The sequence below is a fragment of the Eptesicus fuscus genome, chromosome 12, assembly GCF_027574615.1.
Source record: "Eptesicus fuscus isolate TK198812 chromosome 12, DD_ASM_mEF_20220401, whole genome shotgun sequence".
NCBI lineage: Eukaryota > Metazoa > Chordata > Mammalia > Chiroptera > Vespertilionidae > Eptesicus > Eptesicus fuscus.
Genome location: NC_072484.1, coordinates 11,137,010 through 11,154,377, shown reverse-complemented (window position 1 = coordinate 11,154,377; position 17,368 = coordinate 11,137,010).

Genomic DNA, 17,368 nt, shown 5'->3' with positions numbered 1-17,368 from the left:
GAGTTCTTTTTCCACCCTTGCTGCCTTCAAATTCTCTTTGTCTTTAATTTTAGACTGTTTTGTTATCATGTGTATTGGAGAAGATCTTTTTGGGTCAAATCTATTTGGAAACCTATAAACTTTATTAACTTAGACGTCTATATCTCTCCCCAGATTTGGGAGTTCTTAGCCACATTTCTTTAAAGAAGCTTTCTGCCCTTTCTCCTTCTCTTTTCCTTCTGGGGCTCCCATAATGCATAAATTATTTCATTTGATGATATTCCATAATTTATGTAGGCTTTCTTCACTCTTTTTCATTGCTCTCCTCTGACTGGATACTTTCAAATGACCTGTCTCTGAGTTCAGAAATTCGTTCTCTGGATTATTTAAGTCTCCTGTTTATGCTCTCCACTAGAGGCCCGGTGCACGAAATTCGTGCACTGGGGGGGTGAGGGGATGTGCCCCTCAGCCCAATCTGCACCCTCTTCAATCTGGGACCCCTCAGGGGATGTCCAACTTCCAGCAGTTGGACATCCCTCTCACAATCCAGAACCACTGGCTCCTAACCACTCACCTGCCTGCCTGCCTGATTGTCCCTAACCCCACTGCCTGCCTGCCTGCTCACCCCTACCTTGATCTCCTGCCAGCCTGATTGCCCCTACCTTGCACTCCCCTATCAGCCTGATCACCCCAAACTGCCTGTGCCTTGGCCCCCCGTCTGGCCTCCCTCTGGAGGCACCACCCCCATAACCCCAATGCTGCTGCCACTGCAGCTGGTTATGGCTGCCTGAGCCTTGGCCTTTGTAGCCACTGCGGCTTTGTCTGGAAAGATGTCCAGAAGACAACCACTCTAATTAGCATATTACCCTTTTATTAGTATAGATTTGGGGACCATTACAACCACGCAGAACTTGAAGAAAACACATGGCCCTGGTCAGTTTGGCTTAATGGAGAGAGCATCGGCCTGTGGACTGAAGAGTCCAGGTTTGATTCTGATCAGGGGCACACATGCCTGGGTTTCGGGCTCAATCCCCAGTAGGGGGCCTGGGGCGGCAGCTGATCAGTGATTCTTTTTTTTTTTTAATATATTTTATTGATTTTTCACAGAGAGGAAGGGAGAGGGATAGAGAGCTAGAAACATCGATGAGAGAGAAACATCGACCAGCTGCTTCCTGCACAGCCCCCACCGGGATATGTGCCAGCAACCAATGTACATGCCCTTAACCGGAATCGAACCTGGGACCTTCCAGTCCGCAGACCGACGCTCTATCCACTGAGCCAAACCGGTTTCGGTTGATCAGTGATTCTTATCATTGATGTTTCTATCTCTCTCTCCCTCTCCCTTTCTGAAATTTTAAAAATATATATTTTTTTTAAAGAAAACACATCATCTTCACTTTGGGCTTTGTCATCTTACAATATCCTTTGTGCAGTGTTTTAACTTCCCTCAACTTTCCTTTACCCACCTTTAAAGTGCAATCTATTTTGGGGAAGATGATCAGGAAAGTGATTCCAATGGGTAGAAGTTTTTTTTTGGAGGGGATGGGTCATGAAGATATTTAAAAATTGAGCATGGTGATGGTTGTACCACTCTGAATTTACTTTAAAAAACCAGTTCATTGTACACTTTAGGTGACATGTACAGTATATGGGTTATATCTCAACAAAGCTGTTCTTTTATTTCTTTTTAAATAAAGACCAGTCTTATAATCAGTTGCAGATGTTTTCAGAGGCCCCTCAAGATTTGCTCACCATGTCCCAAATCACGGCTGTGATTCCCAGTTGCCTCCACTCCTGGTGGATCTGGATGGTGTGGTTTGCAAAGGAGAAGGTGGCAAGAGGCTTATGGAATTTCGGCAACCCCATTCCCCCGGTCTCCTCATAGGGCACCAGGGCCATTCCCACTGGGCCAGCTCTGCTCCCTTTAACCTGTTGGGCAAAAGAATCCTGCGTGCTCTGGCCAGAAAGTGCATTCTTTCTTAGGTGGCCCGGATGCTTTTTTTAAGGTCATTTTATGGATTCAAAAGAATAAACAGAGATGTGGAAAGCTTTTGTCAAAATCCTTTCACATGGTTCTTCCAGTCTCATGGGAAATGAGATGTGGCTCTGAATTCATCCCAAAGTGTGTCTTTGGGCAAAAGCACTCAGAACGGTACAACTCCTGCAGAATGCCCCACACACTTTGCTCTCAGGACTCATGGGGGCTTGAGGGTGAGCGAGGCGGCAGTGCCAGCACAGGACCTGGGAGAAGGTAGCGCTTTCTACACTGCCCAGGCCACGTGGACTACAGCAGTACCCGCCCAGGTGGGCAGGGTGTTTCTGCTGTTTTGTTTTGGTCTGGCCTCCACCCCGTCAGCCACAGACCTGTGCCTGCACTGAGACTGAATGGTTTGATGGCCCTACTTTTTGGTGGACAGTGGATGCACTCCCAGAGACTGGCAGTTAGACTCTGGTGGCTTCTGAGTCCCTTGCGGGGAGAGCCCGGCCCTAGGTCAAGAACAGACTCAGGCGTCCTCGGCCAGGAGGCCTCCTTGGGCTAGGGGCCGCCACAGTTTGAAGGCTGGCCATGACCCCAATCCTGGCAGGGGTCTCCTCTGGGGTGCTGGCAGGCCTGGGCTAGGGCTGAGGGCGGTTTAGAGGCTGGTCATGCCCCCGATCCTGTTGGGGGTCTCCTCTGGGGTGCTGGCAGGCCTGGGCTAATGGCCACCCTGGTTTAGAGACCGGTCAAGCCCCCGATCCTGGTGGGGGTCTCCTCTGGGGCGCTGGCAGGCCTGGGCTCTGGCGCCGCAAAGGGAGAGGTTCATGAACCTGCTTCCCACACACCTAGGCTAGGATCCATCTTGTAGGAGGCGGCTTCAATGCCCGGGGTCGGTGACCAGGTCCTCCTGAGCCTCGCTTTCTGGGCTGCAGTCCCACGTCTCCCAGTGCCCCAGCCACGGATGCGCCCACGCAGTTGCCCCCACCACCAGCCACCTCAGCGCAGGCCACAGCAGCTGAAGCCAGCCTCTTGGAAGCCAGGCCACCACACCCACCACCTCTAGTAGCTCTCTGCTGCTCGCTCTCTGTGCCCTGTCCACTGGGGTGGGGGAGTGCTCCCAGCCCAGAGGCCCTCCCTCCCTCCACAGCCTGGCTTGGGAAGCTGGCCTCATGCTGGGGCTACTATGCCAGCATGCCCACTCGGCTACTATGGGTGTGACACGGGCCCCACGGAGGCCAACCTGGAGAACGTGGACCCCAGCTCTGCATCCGGCTGCTGCAGATGGCCTCGGTGGTCAACTACCACCTGCTCCTTCCACTGGCCCCATTGATCCTTCTCAGCACCAGCCATTTAGGCGAGGGTGGCGATCGCCGGGGACCCCGCCCCGGGAGGCTGCTGGCCGTGCCCGGCCACGCCCCCCCGGGTCTCGATGCAGCCCTGGACCCCTGGGAGGCTGCTGGCCGTGCCCGGCCACGCCCCCCCGGGTCGCGATGGGTCCCGGGACCCGCAGGAGGCTGCTGGCCGTGCCCGGCCACGCCCCCCCGTGTCGCGATGGGTCCTGGAACCCCAGGGAGGCTGCTGGCCGTGCCCGGCCACGCCCCCCCGGGTCGCGATGGGTCCCGGGACCCGCGGGAGGCTGCTGGCCGTGCCCGGCCACGCCCCCCCGGGTCTCGATGCAGCCCTGGACCCCGGGGAGGCTGCTGGCCGTGCCCGGCCACGCCCCCCCGTGTCGCGATGGGTCCCGGGACCCCAGGGAGGCTGCTGGCCGTGCCCGGCCACGCCCCCCCCGGTCTCAATGCAGCCCTGGACCCCGGGGAGGCTGCTGGCCGTGCCCGGCCACGCCCCCCCCCGTCGCGATGCAGCTCTGGACCCCCGGGGAGGCTGGGTGCCCGGCCACGCCCCCCGGGTCGCGATGGGTCCCGGGACCCCCGGGAGGCTGCTGGCCGTGCCCGGCCAAGCCCCCCCGGGTCGCGATGCAGCCCTGGACCCCGGGGAGGCTGCTGGCCATGCCCGGCCACGCCCCCCCGGGTCGCGATGCAGCCCTGGACCCCGGGGAGGCTGCTGGCCGTGCCCGGCCACGCCCCCCATCTCGATCCAGCCGGGGACCCAGGGAGGCTTCTGGCTTTTCCCTACCACGCCCCTCTAGGGTTGCCATCGCTCCCCAGGACCCCGGGAACTAAGAGGATTTGGCGGCCGCCATCTTGGTTTTCTCAACGGCCATATAGGCACCCGGAGTCCCGCCCCCTGCCTCTCGCAGGTCCAATCATGGGCATAGCGGAGGTGCGGTCAATTTGCATGTTACTCTATTATAAAGTAAGATTGCATTTTTCATTTCATTGATTGTGTTCTTTAGCTCCAGAATTCTGTTTAGTTCTTTTTTATGATTTCTATCTCCTTATATTGTTTTCTAAATTTTGTTGATTTGTCTTTCTGTGTTTTCTTATAGCTCACTGAGCTTCCTTAAAACAGTAATTTTGAATTATTTATCAGAAAATTATAGATCTCCATATCTTTTGGGTCAGTTACATGAAAATTATTGTGTTTCCTGATTTTTTGTTTCGTTCCCTAAGGTCTTGCATTGCTGTCCAGATTTGAAGAAGCAGTCACCTTTGGGAAAGAAATACCTTTACCTGCCAGCCCACTAGGGATTCAGAGGCTTTCCCAGACCTTTTCTATGGAAGCATCTGTCCACATTTCTTGTTACCTTTGGGAGGTTCTTAAGATTAAGGTTCTTAAGATTCTTTTTTAAAAAATATATTTTATTGATTTTTTACAGAGAGGAAGGGAGAAGGATAGAGAGCTAGAAACATCGATGAGAGAGAAACATCGATCAGCTGCCTCCTGCACACCCCCCACCGGGGATGTGCCCGCAACCAAGGTACATGCCCCTGACCGGAATCAAACCCGGGACCCTTCAGTCCACAGACCGATGCTCTATCCACTGAGCCAAACCGGTTTTGGCGGATTCTTTAAAAAAAATTTTTTTTTAAATTGATTTCAGAGAGAGGAAGGGAGAGGGCGAGACAGATAGAAACGTCAATGATGAGAGAGAATCATCGATCACTGCCTCCTGCACACCCCCTACTGGGAATTGAGCCTGCAACCCCGGGCATGTGCCCCAACTGGGAATCAAACCATGACCTCCTGGTTCATAGGTCAATGCGCAACCATGGAGCCACACTGGCCGGGTGGTTCTTAAGATTATTTGCCTTCTCTCAATTATGCAATCAGGCAGGGTGCTGACAGCCTCCCAGTTGCTTTCCTTTGGGCAGTGCTGACTGTTCAAGTCTGTGTGCTTTTTTTCAATCCTGTACAGTGAGGCCAGCTTTTTGTGTGAGCTCACTAGTCATCTGCAAAGACTTGCACTTACCACTCATGGTGTGTGTGTGTGTGTGTGTGTGTGTGTGTGTGTGTGTTGCATATAGCATTGGGTCTTGTTTTTTGATCCACTCTGACAATCTTGTCTTTTAATTGGTATGGTTTAGAACATTGACATTCGAAGTAATTATTGCATATTGGATTAATATCTGTTATATTTGTTACTGCTTTTTATTTGTTGCCTTTGTTCCTATTTTTTGTCTTCCATTCTTTTTCTGCTTCTTGTGGTTTTAATTGAGCATTTTATGATTCAATTTTTCTCTCCTTTCTTAGCAAATTAATTATACTTTTCTAAACACCATTTTAGTGGTTGCCTTAGTGTTTGCAATATACATTTACAACTAATATAAGTGCACCTTCAAATAACACCATACCATTTCATGGGTAGTGTTAGTACCTAATAAAAACAAAAGAATTCTAATTTCTCCTTCTTGTCCTTTGTATCATTTCTGTCACTCATTTTACTTATATATAGCATACATAAACATATATATATATACACACATATATATATATATATTACATAAACAAGATATATACATAAGCATACAAAATTGAATGCATTGTTGGTATTATTATGGACAAATTGTTATTTGTTTGAGAAATTAAGAATAAGAAAAAGAAAAGTTTTTATTTTACCTTCATTTATTTCTTCTTGATGGTCTTCCTTTTTCTTAAATGTAGGTCCAAATTTCTGACCCATATCATTGTCTCTCTCTCTAAAGAACTTCTTTTAACATTCTTTGCAAGGCAGGTGTACTGGCAACAAATTCCTTCAATTTTTGTTTATCTGAAAAAGTTTTTATTTCTCTTTCACTTTTGAAGGATAATTTTTCAGGGTACAGAATTCTAGGTTGCTGGTTTTTTTCTTCCTCTCAACACTTTAAGCATCTTACTTCACTGTCTTCTTGCTTGCATAGTTTTTGAGAAGAAGGCAAACCTAATTCTTATCTTTGTTCCTCTATCATTGACCTGTTTTTTCCTCTGGTTTCTTCCAGGTCAGGATTTTCTTCTTTTTTAAAAAATTTCTTTATTGATTAAGGTATCACATATTTGTCCTCATCCCCCCATTTCCATCCCACACCCCTCTCCACGCATGCCCCCACCCCCCTGTTGTCCTTAACCACTGGTTAGGCTCATAGGCATGCACACAAGTCCTTTGGTTGATCTCTCCCCTATATCCCCACCCTCCCCTACCCTCCCTCTGAGGCCCAACAGTCTGATCCATGCCTCCTTGTTTCTGGGTCTGTTCTTGTTCATCAGTCTATGTTCTTCATCATTTCCCCTAGATGAGTGAGATCATGTGCTACTAGAAATACACTTATAAGAACCGAAAATGAGACAAGCAAATGAATCAGTCTGTAGTGAGTTTCTTTCTGGGAGGATTTTCTTTTTATCTTTGATTTTTCTGTAGTTTGACTTGTAATATGCCTAGGTGTAGTTTTTTGGTATTTATCTGAGCTTCCTGGATCTGTGGCTTGGTGCCTGGCATTACTTTGCTGAAATTCTCAGTTATTATGGTATCAAATATTTCTGTTGTTCTTTTCTCTCATTCTTCTGTTTCTTGTGTTCCCATTATGCTTATGTTTTCTAGTTGTTCCACAGTCCTTGAATATTCTGTGTGTTTTTTTTTCAGTCTTTGTTCTCTTTGCTTTTCAGTTTTTGAATTCATGTTCTATCGGGGGAGAAATTTACATTCTATTGGAGGGAGATAAATGATAAACATAAATAAATAAATACAATATAGTGTGTCAGAAGGTGGTATTATGGAGAACAATAAAGCAGAAAAGGGGAAGGATTGTGAGACTTTTGTGTATGTGTGTGTGTTGGGCGGGGGGAGGTTGTTATTATAAACAGGGTTGTCAGCTAAAGGGGTTGCTGAGATGACACCTGAAGGAGGTGATGGAATGAGCCATGTGGCTAGCCTGGAAAAGATGTTCCAGGCAGAGAGGACAGCCAGAGGAAAGGCCCTGTGGTGGCAGTATGCTTGGTGCATTGGAAAATGGACTGGTGGCCAATACGTCTGAAGGGGAGTGAGGGAAGTAAAGAGTAATAGGACAGGAGGTCAGAGAGGGTAGAGGAGTCTGGGATGGGGGCTGGAAAGGGGTTGCATTAGGTGAGCCCATGTGGTCATGTTTGAGGAACAGTGAGGAGGACAGTGACAATGGAGCAGAACACCCTCAGGGGAGAGCAGGGAGAGGGGAGAAAGCAAAGGGGCAGGCAGGAGCCTAGGGATAAATGGCCTTGCAGACCATGCCAAGGACTTTGGATTTTATTCAAAATGTGATGGGAAGGCTTTGGAAGGCTTTGATGGTGAAGTGATATAATCAGAGTGACAGGTTGATAGAATCCCTCTGGCCACTGTGTTGAGAAGAGCCTGAAAGGAATCATGGGTGGAAACAGTGAGCCTGGTCTGGAGGCTGCTGCAATCATTAGGCAATAGAGAGTGATGGCATGGCCCAGAGCTGTGGTAGTGGAGGGGCAAGAAATGCAGATTCCAGATCTATTTTGAAGGCAGAACCCATAGGAACCACTGACAGGCCATTCATTTCAGCTCTGTTTGTTATACCAAAGTTTGGAAGCAACCCGAACGTTCAGCTGTAGGAGATTAGCGATTACTGTGTACAAAAGAACAAGGAAGCTCTTTGTGTACTGATACAGGATGATTTTCAAGATACACAGTATGAAATGAGAAAAGCAAAGTGCGGAGCAGTATACGTATATGGTATGTTACTATTTGTGTGGGGTAAAATAAAGCAAAAAACCCACACACATGCACATTCATAGTCCTTGGATGTTCTGTTCTGTTCCCCTTCCCACCCCCCCCTGAGTCTTTGCTTTTTAGTTTCTGGATTTATGTTCTATTAGAGGGAGGTAAACAATAAACAAAATAAATACATAAAATATTGTGGAAAGTGTCACGGAGAACAATGAAGCAGAGAAGGGAATGGACTGTAAGAGATATGTGTGTGGCTCCTGTAGGCATTGTGAGACATCTTTATGAGAGAGCGATAGTAAGGCCAAGAAGACCCAGTTATCATTGACATGAGAGCCAAATGACCAGAATTTGGACTTTGGTCCATGAGCACAGCATGGCGTGGATTACCACTCTTTGCACATTGGGATTACAAGGCAGTGACATTTTCACAATCTATCTTCGGGTGAAGAGAAACAGCCAGGGCCGCCCCTCTAAGTCCCCGAATTCAGCTTCCCCTGTAGACCTTCACACCTCCCCCTTCCCGTGCCCCCTAGAAAATAAAACAAACACCACCAAGCTTGTTTTCTCCATACCTCTTTATTGAACTCTGCAGACTTCATTAAGGGACCATTTGCTTAGAAATTCTTAAACATTTGGACGTATTTTACAAGACAGGACAGCAGGTGGAGGTCACAATTTCATCTCATCACATGCATAAAAAGAAACTGGATTGTTTGTTGTTTGGTTTCCTCATGAGTGTGTGTGTGTGTGTGTGTGTGTGTGTGTGTGTAATGCTCATTTCACCCTTACAGGAAGGACTAGAGACGTCAACTGACCAGAGATGAACAGGACCCAAGAACACGACCCCAGAAAAGAGCATCTAAGGACATTGGTCATTTATGGCTAATGTGATTGGCTTGTCCCCCATCATGGGTGGGGCGATCAGAATGGCTTTGCTGGCATAAAAGCCTCAACCTCACACGGTTTCTGGGAGAGACAGAGGGTCTTAGCTAATGGGATCGGGCACATGCTACCATGGGGGCATTGGGGCTCAGAACAAAGGAAATCCCTTGGCTCTCAAAGCTGGAGGAAAGGCTGGCCTTCTCTTCCAGCTGGACTCCCATGGCTCAGGGAATGCAATCCAGTTTCCAGATGTCAGCTCCCACATTCCTGCCCCTAGCAAGTCTAGGACCCTTGGCTTTGCCCATTGGAAAACCTATGGGCTATGTGTGAGCTAAACTAGAGCATGGGGTTGGAAATGCAGAGTAGGAGAGTAAGAAAGGAGGCTGGGGCTGCCCCAAATGATCCCCTGGAAGTGTAGCTCTGAAAAGGCCAAGGTCCTTAGGGCAGGCAAGTGTCCAATTTGGACATCATCTTGGTCCCTAATTGAGTCAAAGAACAGATGCTGTTGGTGGGGCTGTTACAGGTTTTAATGGGAGGGGCCTCCCATTTCTCCTTCCTTCCTAGTTAGTACTACCTCAAGCCAGGTAAGAACTAATAAACTCCTCTATTCACTCACACATTTGCTTGTCCTTCATTCACTCAGGAGTTAATCATTTACTCACTCAAACACACAGGTTGAGTGACCACTATGTGCCAAGGGAATACATTGGGGGGTAACCCTGAGTTCCTGGTGCAGAAAATGGTGTCCCCAGCTCTTGACCTTGGGTTAAAGCCAGGGATAGGTCTGGGGAGCAAAAGGCTAGCTGCCAGCTGAGCAGCTGCTGATGTTCCTCTTCCCCACCTAGCAGGCACACCAAGCTCAGAGGTCAAGATCATCTAAGAGAGAGCGAGCCCAACGCCCTAGTAAAGACCAGGAGAAGTCCAAATCTCTTGAGCAGCTTCTCCTGTGCTTCCTGCCTGGTTTTCCAAACCTGGATCAGCTCAGGGAGGCAAGTAGGGTGGAGAGATGCATGCATAACTCTTGAGAGCATCCTAATGGGACGGAATTGGGAGTTTCCTTCCTTTTTTCAGGACTGTAATGTCATGGCAGACACTAACTTGAGTTATTCCTCAGGACAGAGCCTCAGAGGGGGATCTTAGAAATTGGCAGCTGCTCGGTCTATTCGTTCAAACATATCCTGCCTAATCTCGTGATAAAACAACCTGAGACTGCCTGCACTGGGGGTCACCTGAGGATGAAGTTCCACCTCCTCCAAACTCACCAAATATAAATTAAGGGGGACTTTCAAGCCTCTTTGTCAAATGCTCTCCTTGAGGAATGCAGCATCCAGACCTTGGGAAGGGGCTACAGATGTGGGAGATGGCATTTTGCCTGGAGGCAGCAGAAGCCTTCTTTTGCTGTAAAACTGGGTTATGGGCGCCTCTCTGTTTTGGCCCTTCTGGATTTAACTTCATTGGGTGGGGACTTTCCAAAGATTTGAATAGACTTGACTGGGGATGGTGAACACACAATAAAATATGCAGATGATGTGTTATAGAATTATACACCTGAAACCTATATGATTTTATTAAGTGTGTCACCCCAATAAAGTCAATGAAAAAAAACAAAACACAAACAAAAACCCCCCAAAGGATTTGAATGGGATTTCCTGTTTTATTTGCCAGGGGGGAAAAAGCCCTTTTGGAATAGTGCCATTTGCTATTGCCTGGGCCGTTTGTTCATTAGACAGGTGGCTCGTGGGTAAAAGATAATGGTGTCTTTTGTACCGAAATCCTCAGGTCTCTGAGGGCATAGTCTGGGTAGAAGGACTGAAGCACCACGAGACAGCCAGCCAGAGATGGGGTTGCTTTTTGGTTGGCCTGGGGGATGGTACCATGAGTATTATCCCACCCTGTGTGGTTCCTGCTAGGGCACTGGGGATGGGTTGGATGGGTGATCAACAGGGTCATTGAAATTGTCCAAGATACGGAGCATGGGGGGCAGGGTATCCTGTGCCACTAGAACTCCCTCTGAGAGCTCCAAATTCTAACATTCGAGTTCCTGCTAACAGTGCTCCTTGCCTTTGCCTTGGTGGCTTGAGTCTGTTCCTAGATTCCCGGATGTTCAAACCACTAACAACCAACCACCTACACACACACACACACACACACACACACACACACACACACACACACACCAGGAAACAGAGAGAGAGAGAGAGAGAGGGAGAAAGAGAATTTCCCTGGTTGTTTAGTCCAGTTGCTGTGCAATGCTAGGGTCCCTCTGCAATATCCATTTTGTACATCATCTAGCCTCTCTTTAAACACTGTGTGGTCACGAAGGTCATTACCCAACATGGCATTTGAGTTCCATGGTTAGGCAGCCCCACCTACTAGAAGTGCTTTCTTATTTTGAGCTGAAATCGACCACCCTGTCCTTCTCATGCAAGAGAACATTTCAGAAATCCGCATGCATCCATCCTGCAGGCAGGTAATTTCTTGTCCAGGTGAACTGCCCCATTCCACCCCATCCTGGCCAGCCTTTAGATCTCTTCAGAATCTTTACAGGGAGGAATGGAGAGTGAGAGTTAGAGGTGAAGATGAGGGGCTGCTCCATTAACAGAGCCCCTTCCAAATCCATTTATTCAAGTTGGAATTTTGGGGTGTTCCCAAGAAATTCCAGGTTAAGACAAAATCCGGGATAGTGAATGGATACCCAAACTATGCAACCTCTTCCTACATGAAAACAGCCATAAGCAAGGGTGTTTGCTTATCCAGGCATCAGACCCAGCACATTATTGGGAAAAACAACTTTTTGTTTTTGTGCAGAAGTTTTAACAAATCTTCTCTGTTTTGTTTGGCTTTGGTTCAAACCAGGTTACCAGGAATTTGGGGGAGGGGAATGGGAAAACTTTGATTAGGGTCTTGGTCCAAAAGAATAGATTCGTACTTAGATTAGTTTCCTCTTGGGGTTGTTCTAAAGGGAATCATTCGCTGCCCTCTGGGGGTCCTGATTTGGCTCAGATTTCTATTTGGGCGGAGGTGAGAGCCCTGAAGCTGACAGTGAGGTGGTGGGATACGAAAATCTAAATGATTGCAAATTGGAGATAATCTGAGCTTTCTTCATCTTCCTGCATGAGTTGATGGATGGAAAAAAATCACTTTTTGCTGAAGATCCTGCTTTGTGAGCTGTCCTCTGCCAACCCAATGCTGGAAGCCACCTGGTGGAATTAATTATCAGGGCAGTCCAGATAATTAGTTGAGTGGAAGCTACCTTTGCCACCAATCCCTGGCTCTATGAAGCCAGCAGCTGGAAAGGGAAGGGGAGATGAGATGGCAGATTCTGGGGACATGTCTTCTCGGGGTTTGGCTGCAAGCCTGTCTGGCCACTGTTTTTTGTTGAGGCTGCTGGCAATGGATTGAGAAGAACTGATAAAAAGTTGATGAGATCTAAAGCCCAGCATGTTCTCCGAGGTTCTCAAGAACCAGAAAATGCTCTGTCCTTCGGACCCAATTGATGTTACAGGGAGCAGGGCACTGGACATGGCAGCAGGCCAACCAGGAGGGGCTTGGGTGTGTTCTGGATCTCAGAAATGCCAGTGGGAAGTTTGCTTACATGAGATTTTTGGTTCTGAAATCTTTGGGGATGAGAAAACTTAGTCCCCTCAGATCCCCAAAGGTGTGTAGGAATCAGCTAAACCAGCTATCCCATCCTGATTTTGAGGGTCATCTGCTTTTAATCGTGCATCTGTGCCTTGGGTTCTTTGGAACAACCAATAGGAGAAACACGAAGACAGTGACAGTGTCAACAGACTCTAGGCCTAGTGCCAGGAAAGGCCTGCACGAGGAAGTCAGACCCTAAAGTCTGTCCCCACCCCCAGAAAATCAGAATCGAAAGGAAGAAAAGAAAAAGCAGTCCAAGGGACAATGGGAGTAAGTGAAAAAGGCCAGAAAATATCAGCTATGATAATGACCAACCAAAAACCTCCTAAAATGTTATTCTATATTACAAATGAAATTAGACTCCATGGCCCTATTATAAATTTGCTAAAAGTACATATATTTATCTGAACAGAAAAATAGACTACTCTGAGATGCATAGTCCTACACATCAGATACTTCTAGAGCCAGAAAAATGGCAACAGAAAATGCAGAGGTAACTCTTATTTCTGGGTGTAGCCAGGGCTGCTTTGGGTCACTCTGGCCGAGTGAAAGCATTTGGATGCTGTCATATAGGCCGAGAGAGGCGAGGAACGTTCAGCCCAGGGCTGGAGGCTCTCCGCTGTCCTGCTGGGGACTCCGGTGAGCCCCTTCTTCCTCCTGCCAGCTTCGCAGCCACAGAAAAAGTCCTTTCCCAAAGAATCTTGGAGGCGTTTCACCATGTTCTCATTTGATTCAAAGTTCCTTGATTGGAGGCTGAAGCCTGGGACTAGTTGCTAGAGAAATAAGGAAAGGAGAGAACTAGAGACCTGGCTTTCATGACCCTGTCCCTGGTGAATTTTGACTTTCCCCTTGCCCATGGATTAGACACTCCAGCTGTGACTTGGAGCAAGACAGAAATATACAATAGTTACAAACATCAACAATACATTACAGCTTTACTTAAGAGAATACCGTTCTATGTGTTTTCTCTCCTTAGAAAGGTGGATCTTATTAGGAGAAAGGGCAGAAATGAGGCTACGGTTACCAAGACACAGTGGAAGAGAGGCTGGGAATCAGTTTGAAGCCGTCTGTATTGCCAGCAATTCTCAGGGACAAGCCAGGTGGACTGAAAGGAAATGGCCTCCTCAGGATATTGCCCCCCCCCCGCCCCCCTGCCCCGCCATCTCATTCTTCGTTCTTGATCACCCGTGCCTTTAGAGAAAGGGGCTTCCCGGGAACAAATGTTCTCTCCTCTTTTTTCTTTCCCCATTAAGTGTGCTTAAGATAAAATTCCTAAAGAAGGCACCGAGAAATCTACTGCACCAAAGTCCTGTGGTTTTTCTTTACCCAAAGAGGAAAAGTGGTTGCCCACCTCTTTCTCCTGGTCACAGACTCTCCCCTGTGTGATTGGGAGCAACAGCTTCCTGGTCCCTAGCCCTTTCTGATAATGGTGGAAGTTGGAAGTCAAGTTCAGCTGGGTTCTGGAGAAGTTTCATTGAGTTCGCCAAAAGGAGCAGGCTTCCATCCGCCTCTAGCCCCTAGTTTCATTTCTTTGGGTTGACTTGATTTTCTCCCCGCTTTCACTGGCTCAGGAATGGGTGGGATTTGGACCACCAAGGTAAAGTGGTACCTGCTTCCAAAACTATTGCTTTCCTGTCCTCCATCAAGACCTGTTGATCAAGGTTAGCTTCTCAGTGGAGACTCTTAGGTAGATTTCCTAGTGCATGTACACAGGTACAGGTAGAATATACACATATTAAAAATCTCAGTATGTTCCTTTCTGGCAGATGGGGGCCTGGGTAAACTCACAGCACTTTATTTGAATCGGGCCCAGGGTAAAAGCTATATATATTCCCATGATACATACACAAAAGAAAAAAAAAAAACACAAAAAACAGAACACAATACTTTCTAAGCATAGTATATGCTGAGTTTCAATTATTTTGTTTCTATAAGAACTCTATAGGACTCTGGCTGTTCAGCCTGAAAAGGTAGGTTCTTCATGATACTTCTGAATTCGTCCTTCAAAAGTGACTCAATAAAATGCTACTTTAAGGTCAGACAAAACACACGAGGGAGGAAGGGCTAGTTCCTGCATGACCACACAAGGCAGAAAGGGCCTTTGGTTACAAGGAGAGTTGCACCAATTGGTTATTAGTGTTTTTTTTTTTTTTTAATAAAAAGAAAAGGAAGAAAGAATTTCCAATCTGAACACTTGTCGTCTGCTTCAACCAACAAATGAAATGCCTTGGTTTGAAGAAGGGGTGGTAAGTTCCTTCCCACTATATATGGCTATATTTAAACATGTTCACTTTCCTGATATGTAAAATAGACTATATTATTATTATTATTAATTTTTACAGATAGCATCAGCTCTAAAAATATCTGAATCAGAAATCACAACTATTTACTTTTATCAAAAAGCATTTGTTTGTTTTCCCTGAATTTTCACATTTGTGCTGATGGCGGACATAGATGGTGATGAAAACAAAGAAGAGACACGTGAGATGGTCCAGGGAGGACTGCTCCACGGCCGTTCCTCAACAGGCCTCCAGCCCACACTGAGAGCTCAGCAAAGCCCCCCGGGAGCGCTGCTGCTTCCTCTCTGGTGTATCACCAGCACAGGATGACCTCATTCTCTCTTTGTCCCTTAAGTCCCTTTGCATTTGCTGCCAGAGTACTCTGAAGATACTTTGGAAGAGTCAAGATACTCTGGCACGCATTTTCTTTGTTAATGCAGCAAAGAACAGGACTGTCCCCGCTTGGAGAGATCCACAGTCCTTGGAGATGCTGAGAAGCAGTGTGAACCAGGCGCGTATTCAGCAAAGGACACACATTGTTAAGGGCAGTAGGATGACCCCATGTCATCGTATCTGTGACAGGTGGCCCAACCTCATGCCACTGTGAGGAGAGCAGGCAGAACGACTCTGTGATATCTGTGTACTGACAGGTGGATCGTGCCATTGTAATAACAGGCAGATCAATAACATCGTATGAAGGACAGCTAAACAACACCACGTTTCGTTCCATCAGGAAGACGTATGCCTGTCACAATTGATGACTGACAGATATATACTATTGTATTTGGGACATCATCCATCAGAAGTGTATTAAGAGAACAACATCAGTCCATTGCTTTAAAAACAGGCAGATCCATAACATGTTATCTTTACTGACAGATGGGCCCACAGCATGGCATCACGCTAACCAGTGGCTCAACCCAATGTTACTGAACCAAGGAACAGCCAGCAACACCATGCTGTCAGACTGAAATCAAGTAGACCAATGTCAGTGCATCCAACTAGGACAGGAACACCAACACCAAGAAACACACTAGAACTTATTGCTTTTGTCTGTACTGGCTGCATTGATGGCTGCAGAAAGGAGAGCTGAGCTTTTAATACAGACAGTGACACTGAAAACACACCGACAGCTGGTTGACAAGAAAACACCCAATGCCCAACCGTCTACTGTCTTCTTCTGAGATGTGCCTGTTTTCTATACACGTGACTTTATGAGAAGCCCCACTCAAGGGCCAGGTACCCTTCTTTGCAATAGGGCTAAGGGGAAGCTTCAGAGGGGCAGGAAGGCGCCTGCAGACTTTGACCTGGCAGACAGCAATACCAGCACAATATCACCCACTGTGGTGGGACACAGGCATACAGCAACAACCCAACTAGAGTCCCAAAAAGTGGCCCACGGGAAATAGTGCTTCTTTTAAAGTGCAAGATGGTGATGCTGTCCCTGGTAGAACCTATTTTTGAAAAACATAAAGTGCTTTTTATTTTAACTTTTAAAAAAACTTGAATACCACAGGAAACAAAAAAAGCATTTCTATTATAGTAGATGCTTTCCCTGCCGCAGCAGGAAGTATTCAAAAGTCTGAACAGGGCATTTCAATTGGGGACTTTTTCTCCCCCTTTTGTTGTTGCAGGTTAAAAAAAAATCATTTTATTCTGTTCCCCAGTAACATACAGTCTCTTTGAATAAGCTATTTCTTTTGCATATTTGACACTTGCATATCTTTTGAGCCTACACTAGTGATGTACAGAAAATGCTTTCCCTAAAGCAATGCTCAGAGTTCATACTGTTGGCTGAGTGCCTGCCTTCTGAGCCCTTCCCAGATTGCCAGGGGGCAATTAGAACGGAGTACAAGTGGTACAACTCACCCTGATGATATCTCAAAATAAAATCTCAAGTACTATGAAATACTGAAGTCAATGAAGACATTTGAGTATGGGTTTTGCGCTGGGATTGTGGCTTATGGTGCAGAGATTTCTCCATGACACAAGCATTCTCTGTAGCCTTCTAACAGCGGGATCCATCCAGGAGGTGATGGACAGGGGTTCCTAGAGGTGGCCAGGCAACACCCAATACCAAATTAGTCAACTCACTTTTTCAATATCAGCCACGTGTTCCAGCATCCTTCTCCAGCCAAGGCCAGGAGGGATCAGAGATGTTGCTTTCAGAGGATGATGGATGGCCACGAGAGAAGAATGGGGAGTAGGTGGCCTTGGTTATGTCTAGAATGTGGTAGTGGTGGCTGTGAGTTCTGCTCATGTCATCTCCCAAAGAGGGCAGTGGAGTTGTTACAAGGAGGTGCCATATTCTATGGCTTGGCCAACTTCATTCCAATAGACCTGCTGTGACTCTCAAGGTGTTAGGGAGCTTTCTCTGGAGTCTCACGTCTTTCTGGGGACTTTGCAGAGCCTTTCTGCTTCAGAGTTCATGCAGAAAAGCTATGTGGCAGGTAAGCTGAGCAGCACTCCTCTTTGGATCTCACTACAAGTCTCTCCTCCATGTGGGGTAGT